Here is a 10,768-nt window from a genome sequence, read left to right on the forward strand (position 1 = left end):
TGTTTTCAGAATCATTCCTGGGGAAAGAGGAGAGCAGAATGGAATGAATTTTGGACAAAGACCAAAGTTCAAGTCGTGGATTTGCCATGGTGAGACCCTGAGCAAATCACATCTTCCTGAGCTGCAGATTCTTATCTATTGGAGAACTAGTCATCAAAAAACCCTGCTGGCACAAAAAACATCTTGAATTTAAGAACACAGTAACAGGCAAACATGACTAATGGTCCAACCGAAGCCCCAACTTGGAGTGATAAAGTACGATTTTAAATATTTGAATTACTAGGAATAATGAATGGCATTCTTATTTCCTCTCCCACATCCATTTTCCCACTTGCACCTATTACAGCCTTGCAATTATGATTCATTAAGAAGGAAGAAATCTTTCTTCCGGATTTAGTGAAAGGCCCATTTTTAATGTAACTCGGGTCAAAGTTGCCTTTTCTGCGTCGGGTAAAATAATTACGTAACTAACTCCAGAAATAGGAATACAGAATTGGTAAGATAATAGCATGTCCAATAACGAAGGAGTCTGCTTGTCAGGCCTATGCAGCTGATGTTTAATACAGATCTGTATTTATCCTGTAGTCAACACGGGCCGGAATGAGAGGGGAGCTGAATGCCAGTTTTGGTTTGTGGAGTCACTGTAAAGGGAAAGCCCTGTCGATTGCCCTGCTTCGCCCTTTTTCCGCGAATTACTTAATGGTTAACTGTATCCTGAGAAATTGAATTTTCCCTACTTCTCCTCGGGCAGGAAACAGAAGTAGGAGGTGGTCTAAATATGGTTAACAGAACTTTCCTGACACTGAATGAGGATCGTGGGCTGGATCAGTGCCTTGATTTTCATCTCACGTCATTGTCAGACGAACACTGTTTAATAATAGACTACTCTCAGAGTCTCTGATTTCAGTAGTGACTATTGATTGACTAGTTAGAACTTCCGTGCCTTATGAATTGTTCTCTAGAGGTGATGAAATGAGGAAATCAATGCTCTTCTTTGCGTTTATAGTCAGTCTACAGAGTGAATTGGATTTTCAAACGGCAGAGACAAAGGGATGTTTTAGAATGCCATTAGTTAAGGGATAAAATTAAAGAGAGCTAATGATATCAAGGCAAATATTGCTAAAAATATTGCTAAACACTCTGAAATCAGTGATTCATGTGAAAAGAGTCACATGGCATATGGTTTTCTTTAAAATAGACATTGTCGCATTCATGACCATTTCCTTGCTTACCTAATGCATGCAAAGTTGTCTTTGCATGATGGGCTTGGAGTCAGGGTTCGTTGTGGTTCCGTGTCTTTAGCAGGGGCCTTTGTTCTCATCTGAATCTGAGTTTCTTTGCCTATAAAATGGTCTAAGAATAGTTTTTCCTTGTAGGATCGTAAGAAAGAATAAATGAGATAACACATAAAACGGTGTCTGCTTATGACGAACAAATGGTTAAGTGTCATATTACTTATATTATTGCTATTATTATCACTAGCACAGAGTGGAGCCTCCATGCATGTTGATGGAATACACTATGGAAACAAGTTTTCAGAAGTCTGTCACTCCTTGCCTGCCCTGATGTACCTCCGTGTCCCATCCTCACTTGCATTATTTTAGCTTCAAGTGTCCTAGAACTTAGTAGTCCAAATCAAGACCTCCAACTCTGCCATTTGGACCTTTGGGTGTTAGTTAACTGAATACACTTCTCTTCCAACAAGACGCAGCCTCCTGAGGCCTCTCCATACCCATCCCCTATAACTAACACTGCTCAGCTGGCCTCATTTCTGTAACCACTGGCCTCATATGTGTAAACTTCACTGTGAAGGGACTCCTTTTGTGCATATTATCCTAAGTGTGCTCAGCTTGAAGCCTCTGTAGGCTCACTACTTTGTCCACACTGGCTAAGACCTAACACTTTCTTTTTTTTTTTTTTTTTGAGACGGAGTTTCACTCGTTACCCAGGCTGGAGTGCAATAGTGCAATCTCAGCTCACCACAACCTCCACCTCCTGGGTTCAGGCAATTCTCCTGCCTCAGCCTCCTGAGTAGCTGGGATTACAGGCATGGGCCACCATGCCCAGCTAATTTTTTGTATTTTTAGTAGAGACAGGGTTTCACCATGTTGACCAGGATGGTCTCCATCTCTTGACCTCGTGATCCACCCGCCTTGGCCTCCCAAAGGACTTAACACTTTCTTCCGTATTTGACCATCCAGCTCACAATCTTCCTTCTATCCCTCCAGCATGACCAGTGACAACTCCTTGCAGTTCTTCAACATTTTCAACCCTGGAAATATTTCCCTGGACTTCATTATTCCAATTAGAACCGCAGCAGTGCTCTGAGCCACTCTGGTTTCTCCAAGTCCCAACTCACGGAATGCCTGTGCGTTCCTGACCTCCCATCCACTTCAATCCTAAAAAGACACTAAAGCCATTAACTCTACTCACAAACACTAGTGCCCGGGTTCTTCTTCTTCTTCCAGGCCAGCTGCCCCTCCCAGCCTCACTTCCCCGCATCTCATTTCCCCACCTCCCTCGTGTCCATGAATTGTTTTATAGAATCGTCCACTCTCGTTCACTCGCCTTTCTGCCTACTCATGTTCTGCATTCCTAACTTTAGGTAGGCCTGTGAACTGCTCTTTCTTAACTGCTGACTGCTATTAGAGATCAGAGGAGTCTTCTGCATGATTCACTGAAAATGCATATAATTACCCTCTATCTGGTACTCTTGCTTTGCTTAGCAATGCCTTTATTCATCTTTACTTTTTTTAAAAAAAAATTACTTTAAATTCGGGGATACATGTGCAGAATGTGCAGGTTTGTGACATAGGTATGCATGTGCCATGGTGGTTTGCTGCACCCATCAACTCGTCATCTAGGTTTTAAGCCCTGCATGCATTAGGTATTTGTCCCAATGCTCTCCCTCCCCTTTCCCACAGTCATCTGAGAAGCCCTGGTGTGTGATGCTCCCTTTCCTGTGTTCATGTGTTCTCACTGTTCAACTCCTACCTATGAGTGAGAACATGTGGTGTTTGGCTGTCTGTCCCTGTGTCAGTTTGCTGAGAATGAGTTTCCAGCTTCATCTGTGTCCCTGCAAAGGACATGAATTCATTCTTTTTTGTGGCTGCCTGGTGCTCCATGGTATATATGTGCCACATTTTCTTTATCCAGTCTATCACCAATACACATTTGGGTTGGTTCCAGGTCTTTGCTATTGTAAATAGTGCTGCAATAAACATATGTGTGCATGTGTCTTTATAGTAGAATGATTTATAATCCTCTTTACTTTTTATAACCTTTCCCAAAGTCACTATTCAAGTCCCTTTTATTGGCCTCAAGCCATGGCCCTAGTCCTAACTTCCTTAGAAATCTTTAGGCCTAAACTTTACACACATACACATGCATGCACGCATATGCACACACACAAACACACAATCGTACCCCCTCCACCCCATGTCCTCTCTCCTCTACCCACGTTCTCTTCTATACTTATAATTTCAAAAGAAGAGTCTCTCCTCTTTATAGAACTAATCCCAATTCTCACAGCCCTAACCAGTCTTTTCTGCTTGTTTTCACTTCTACTTAAATTCATTCTTTTCTTTCCTTTTTCTATGATTATTTCCTCATGCCTGAATCCATTTCCCCACTATCTGCAAAACATTCCCAAATCGGCCCACTCATTAATTTTGAAAACTTGTATTTCTTAAGGGGAAGTTGTAAGGAGAAATGAAGGGAGAAAAAATATATATAATGTATTTATTACCAGTGAACTGTACACTTAAAATGATAAAGATAGTAAATTATATACATATATTTCATCTCAATAAAAACAAAATCTGTACATCTTCATTTGACTACTTTACCATCATTCCCAGCAGCATTTGTGAAAGGCTCATCTCCAACTCCCAATCACTCATTCCTCTGCTCTTTGTAAACTGACTATACCTACACCTGTTACTGAACTGAACGTGGATCCACCTGCCCAGCAGCAAAGCCAAATACTGACTCTGGGATTCCAGCAGGACAAGGTGAGACGTTGATTGTTGGGCCCCAAGCACGGAGAATCAGGAAGATCACGATCCAGATCCAGATTCCCTGATGGCTCGCAGGTGAGGGTTTGCAAAGGCGGAGAGGCAGAAGTTACAGGCAAATTCATATGTTCACGCATGGAGTTTGTACGTTGATTTGACCTAAAAATGTAAGACATCTCAAAAACAGCAGTTCACAGGTTATGGGGGATGCAAAGACAGAAAATTTCTGACTTGTGATTGGTTGAGGAGATGAAGCTTTGTCTAAACATTCGGGGTCAGCAGAAAAAAATGCTGTCTCTGGTTTGTGGGCATGATCCTCCAGGCCCCTCAGGAAAAATTTAGAAAAACAAAACCGGTGGTCAGAGTTCAAGTCCTCAGACCCACTTACCTGAGGTCTATCTGCCAGCAGATCCATTTAGTGGGCTTTTGGGGTTCTGGAGAACAACTTAGGAACATATGCTAAGATGTTAACTTTAGTTTCTGTAGGGAACGGGACATCTCCACTCTAACTGCCTTTGCTAGTGTTTTCAGCTAGTATCATCTTCTTGCTTATCAAGTTGCCTATTTACTGCTCAGGCCTAGCAAGATGCCTGGAATTTTCTTAAAGGAACTCAAGATTTTCCTTAATTTCATTTTTGGGGAAAGGGAATGTGGTCCCTTAAGAGAGGTCCCTGCTCCATCTCACACACTCGCAAAAGCATCTCCTGCCTCAGAGATAACCAGTAACCCATGAGTACTCTAGTTTTCTAATTCCCATCCCCCTGATTTTTCTGTGTCATTATAAAAGTTTCCCCTCCTTCACAAAACATTATCTGTCCCTTCTTTTCTCTATACATTCTTCTCTGGGCACATTTAAGTTACTTTCATTCTTTGGCAATCTCCCAAAATTTTCATCTTGCTTATCTTATCTCTCTTATACTTCCCTTTTCACCATTTCATCTACTTCTCTGGCATATATGAGGATAATTACTAAATATATGCCTCAACCTGAAACTCAAGCTTCTGACCACAGGGTACATCTCATTCACAACATGTCAAACAGCTTTATCCTTACAACTGTATATCTATCTACCTCTATCCTATCCGTCTATTCATCCATCCATACATACATACATCTATTCATGCAGCTATCAATCTATCCATCCATTTATCTATTCAACTATCTATCCTCCTATCCATCTGTTCCTTTCTCCATCTATCCATCCATCTAACTATGGATGGATAAATATCCATTCATTCATCTATCTGTCTATCCATCCACCCATCCATCTAGCTATAAATCTATCTATCCATCCATCTAGCTGTGAAATCTATATATGAAAGCTGACCAAAAAAAAAGGCCAAGTGTTCTTCCTTTGGTCCTGGAGGGAAGTTTAATCCATAGGCAAACAACTGTTGCTCTTGCCCATCTCCCTAACCACCAATAAAAACTCCCAGCCACTCTGCTTTCCTGTCAAGCCAGTTTTAGACTTGCTTGGGAGCCACTCTATTCTCCCTTAGAAAGCCTCATTATGCAAGTAAAAAACCTTTCCCATACCTTCGTGGTGTGTGTGTGGCATCGTCGATCTCAACATCCCAGTCAAATTTTGGCTAAGATTCATCCTGGTTCTGTAGGGTGATTCCAACATGTACCTTATTAACGGTCTGTGCCTTACTGCATATGTAAAACTACTCAGCCCAGCCTACATGTTGCCTCACTAAATCCATTCACCAATTTTTATGAAGTTTAGATTTATTTATTTTACCCTGAAGAATAATATTCCACAATAAAGAAGAATATTCCACTCTTTTCTTATTTTCTCTCAAATAAATTTTTGACCTAGCATTCAAAATCTTCTATGACCAAAATCCCAACCAAAATGTCTACACTTGTTTTCTATTCTCGTTCATACACCCTAAAATCTCACTAAATTGTTGACATCCTCCTACTCTCAGCAGGCCTTGCATTTTCTTCTCTTTTCTTTAAGGATGGTGGCTGTTGCCAGGGCAACCAGCTGGGCTTGGATTTTGTTGAGAATTTTGTCCTGTGTTTTCTATTGTTCATGATCTGTTGCCTTAGATTGAACTGTCCTTGCCTCATGGCCTGCTGTCCAAACCACACCTGGATGGCCCAGCTAGGATTTGTGGTTGCAGGAGATGTAAAATTCATCCCAGATTAGCAAAATAATAAAAGATAACTTATTGACTCACATAATTTAAAAAGCTAAGAGTAGTTCAGGCTTCAGGTGAGGCTTGATACAGGGGCTCATATAATGTTCCCAGGATCTAGTTTCTCTCTCTTCGACTTGAAGTTCTGCAAGATTTCCATCCACCTCTCTTCACAATCCCAAAGCCAGTGGAGAGGTGGAGGTTCTTTTCCCATGATCTCGAAAAACCCCTCTATTAACTCCAATGGAGTCATCCTAGGTGATATGTTACCCTGACGCCAGTTATAGCTAAGAGGATGCAAAGCAATGAATGGTTTGGGCTCCAAAGGAATATGGAATAACTTAATGTGTACAGTACTAATAAATGAGTTTTGCTGAAGGTTTTCAAGTAACAGTGGCTACATATATACTCTCAAACATTTTCCAGGTTAGCTGGGCATGCTGGCATGTGCCTGTAGTCCCAACTGCTCAAGAGGCTGACACTGAAGGATCATTTGATCCGAGGAGTTTCAAGGCCAGCTTGGGCAACATAGTGAGACCCCTGTCTCAAAAAAAAAATTCCTCCAAGTCATCTCTGGTTCTATAGAAACTAAAAAGCAACAGAGTGTTAAGGAGAAGTTACCTGTGTCACGCTCTTGTAGAAAAAAATGTCCTCCTGGGCATGAAGTCTCTCTCATACTCCGGGACCACTCACAAGCCAAGGAGAGAAGTTCCGAAGGCAGGGCTGGAGGAGAAGACTCAGAGATCATCTAGGAACTGAGGCTACATGTGCTGGCTCCCAAATTTGCTATTGCTCCTTCTTCAATCAAAAGATGGTGTGTCCCAAATGCATAGGACAATGGGAATTACAACAGAGGAGCATGGCGGGAATGTGAAGACAGAAGACCAAAGGAAATAAGCTTCCATAACTGAAGTTGCCTTCTTGCATTATTATTATAACTAAAGGTGCAAAACATGCCAACTTAAATTGCAAAATCTCTAAAAGCTCCCCATGCAATGCCAGTGAATTTCAATTTTTCTCTTTAAAATAAACATCATTACTAGAATTGGGAGGTCATTATGTTCAGTGAAATATGCCCAGCACAGAAAAACAAATATCATGTGTTCTCACTTACATTCAGGAGCTATAAGCGTTGTTCTCATGGAGGTAGAGGGTAGAATGATAAACACCAGCTGTTGGGAGGATGGGAGGTGGGGGGATGAAGAGAGGTTGATTAATGGGTGCAAACAAAAATTTAGAAGGAATAAGTGTTTTTGTTTTTGTTTTTGAAATGGAGTGTCATTCTGTCACCCAGGCCGGAGTGCAATGGCGTGATCTTGGCTCACTGCAGCCTCTGCCTCCTAGGTTTAAGAAATTCTCCTGCCTCAGACTCCCAAGTACCTGGGATTATAAGCGTGGGCCACTACGCCTGGCTTATTTTTGTATTTTTAGTAGAGACGGGGTTTCACCACATTGGCCAGGCTGGTCTCAAATTCCTGACCTCAAGTGATCCATCCTCCTCGACCTCCCAAAGTCCTGGGATTTCAGGCGTGACCCACCACACCTCGCCAGAAATAAGTTTTAATGTTTGATAACAGAGTCAAGTGACTACAGTTAACAACAATGTAATGTATATTTCAAAATGGCTAGAAAAGAGGACCTGAAATATTCCCAATCCACAGAAATGATAGATACTCAAGGTGATAGGCACTCCTGAACACCCTGACTTGACCATTACACATTTCACCCACGTAACAAAATACCACATGTACCCTATAAATATGTACAAACATGTAGCAATAAAAAATATACATGAATGGCATTTTGACCAGGCATAGTGGCTCCTGCTGTAATCCCAGCACTTTGGGAGGCAGCAGTGGGAGGACTACTTGGGTCCAGGAGTTCCAGACCAATCTCGGCAGCATAGTAAGACCTCATTTCTACAAGAAATAAACAAAAGGAGCCGGGTGTGATGGTTTACACCTATAGTCCCAGATACTTGAGAGGCTGAGGTGGGAGGATCCGTGAGCCTGGGAGGCTGAAGGTGCGGGGAGCTATGGTCATGCCGCTGCACTTCAGCCTTGACAGAGCAAGACCTTGTCTCAAAAATAAATTTGTTAAAAAAAATCATTATTATGCTTATTAATAGCATCTTTTGAATGGTTAAATTTAGCTCTTGGGGTACATGTTTTTTTCATTCCATCTTGCCTGACAATAATTTGGGTAAAGTAACAATCACTCTAAAAAAAATTTGAGTTGACTTATTTGGCCCAACACACTCTAACATATTTCCTAAGCTTCAAAACCAATTATTACAAAAATTGTGAATGACTTCCCTCTGCAAGTGAAAACTCTGTACTCAGGTTCTTTGGTCCTTTCCTTACCATTGCTGGCCTGGGAGCTAACTATGAGCAATGTGCACAATAAACAAATCAAAATGTGGAAAAGGTACTGTTTAGACGTCATCGTGACAATCTGTGTTAACTGAAGCTACCACAACGGGTCTTACACATGCCCAAAATGGTATTTTTTATTCTCTATTAACTTTTCAGCATTGTAAGTGCTATCAGGCCAAATGATTAAACACGTTCCAGTGAAGGGAGGAGAGAATGAGAATTTTGTGGTGTTATTTTTAAAAGTTGTATTCAAGGCTAGCAAAATATATGCTTAATGTTTTGATTTCAATCAGGAATGGAAGTTTCCTCCTGTCACTGTGCACCAATATTTCTTAGTGCAGCCAGTTTTACAGAATTTCATTCCATTTGAAATCATCTTATCTTACAAGTAAAACTGACAGCTCTGAGTGAAATAAAGACACTCTCTTGAGTCGAAGCAGCAATTATTTCCATTTTTCATTAAAGCAACCCATTCAGTAGTTAGGATCAGAGAAAAATTTAAATGAAGAAATAAAATTGCCATTAAAACTGAAATGAGCTAATGGGAAAAATATGTAAACAAGATGAATATGAATACTTCTGAAATTTAAAAAAAAAAGCAAGTAACGATCAACACTAATAACAAATATTTTGCATTTCTAAACCTTATATCTAGAAACCCTAAGAATCAAAGGCAAATGAACAAATAATTATAATGCATAAGAAGAAAGACAAGGAAGCATTCCCTGTAATCTAAGCAAAGGAAAATCGAAATCCAAAAGGAAAATGAAAATGTAAGAACTTTTTTTCTGACTCACTCTTCACTCTTTAACATTCTTCTGAGAACTGACTTTTCTTTGAAGATATTTTTCTCTCAGTGGGTTTTCTAGACTCTGTGAGCTTCCTTGGATCACAAAGCAAGATATGCTTGGTGTGCGGGGGCCAGCAGGGTCACGTGTGTGTTTCAGAAGGATACACTCTGTTCCCCACTCTGCTTCATTCTTCCCCCTTCTATGTTCTGAGTCAAAGGCAAAAACAGAATGGGGAGGCAGGGACTAAAATCCCTCCAATCCAGTGACACATCCTCCAGAAACCTCCCGGGACTTACGCTTGTGCCAAGCTCATCTGAATTTATAGATAGGAGACTCATTGGTAGCACTCACTGTGCCACATGGTAGCGCTACAAGAATTCAGTCTTTGTGTGTTTTCTCTACATAAGCCAAGACATACCTTCTGTGACTGTATGTGTCCCTACAAACCAGAAATTCCAGAAGAATCTTAATTTCACTTTAATCAAAAGAAATGTGGGGGTTCTTGTAAATCTCAAAATCCTCACCAAGATTGTAGAAATTGTATCTGTTCTTCCGGGTGTCTACGGGTGTCTACATTTTGAAAGGAAAGAAAACTATTGCATTAGTCTGTTTTCAGGCTGCCGACAAAGACATACCCCAGACTGGGGAATTTACAAAAGAAAAGGTTTAATGGACTCACAGTTCCACGTGGCTGGAAAGGCCTCACAATCATGGCAGAGGGTGAAAGACACATCTTATGTGGCAACAGGCAAAGAGAGAATGACAATCAAGCAAAAGAGGTTTTCCCTTATAGAACCATCAGATCTCATGACACTTATTCACTACCATGGGAACAGTCTGGAGGAAACTGCCTCCACGATTCCATTATCTCCCACAACACACGGGAATTACGGAAGGTACAATTCAAGATGAGATTTGGGTGGGGACACAGCCAAGCCATGTCAAATATATTAAGGAAAACAGTTGTCAAAACCAAAGTGGAGGCTGTATTTGAGCACTCTGCCCACATCAGTGCAGGTATGCTGCCACTGTCTCGGCGGTGTCTGCTCCCTCAGCCCAGCAGGAGAGACCTGAGGCTGTCTCAAACTCGAGAGTCAGGTTTCTCATATCCGGGACTGGGAAAGTCACTTAACTTCCACAGGCCTCAATTTTCTCATCTGTAAAATAGGAATTCAGTTAGATTTTGTGGCCTGCCACATAATCAGTGCTCAGTAGCCATTCTATATTAATTATTAATTTTAGCCTCTGATGATTAGAAACATGATGGGAAAGGGGGCATATTAGTAACAAACAGGCAAGACTGTTTAGAAACAATTTTTAGTTTAGAAACAATTTTTAATTCACACCAAGTTTAAGTTTTATAGTGAGCAGTTAATATCCCTCAGCTGATAGGGAATTACGGTAATCATTCTACTGTCGTAACTGGTAGAGGGATATG

The 10,768-nt window shown here is 41.0% G+C and overlaps 2 long non-coding RNA genes across 2 annotated transcripts; one reads left to right on the forward strand and one right to left on the reverse strand.

The window, feature by feature from the left end:
• The first annotated feature begins 13 nt into the window (after positions 1–13).
• Positions 14–7,884, forward strand: LOC118143204 (uncharacterized). Its single transcript, XR_004727446.3, has 3 exons — positions 14–255; positions 3,864–4,094; positions 6,591–7,884. It is a non-coding gene; the product is annotated as an uncharacterized LOC118143204 (long non-coding RNA).
• Positions 4,043–9,549, reverse strand: LOC103794169 (uncharacterized). Its single transcript, XR_004727447.2, has 4 exons — positions 9,337–9,549; positions 7,279–7,336; positions 6,786–6,887; positions 4,043–4,175 (listed from the first exon to the last, which is right to left on the reverse strand). It is a non-coding gene; the product is annotated as an uncharacterized LOC103794169 (long non-coding RNA).
• Between the last annotated feature and the right edge of the window lie 1,219 nt (positions 9,550–10,768).

This window comes from Callithrix jacchus, chromosome 7 (assembly GCF_049354715.1).
Source record: "Callithrix jacchus isolate 240 chromosome 7, calJac240_pri, whole genome shotgun sequence".
In the NCBI taxonomy this organism is placed as follows: Eukaryota; Metazoa; Chordata; class Mammalia; order Primates; family Cebidae; genus Callithrix; species Callithrix jacchus.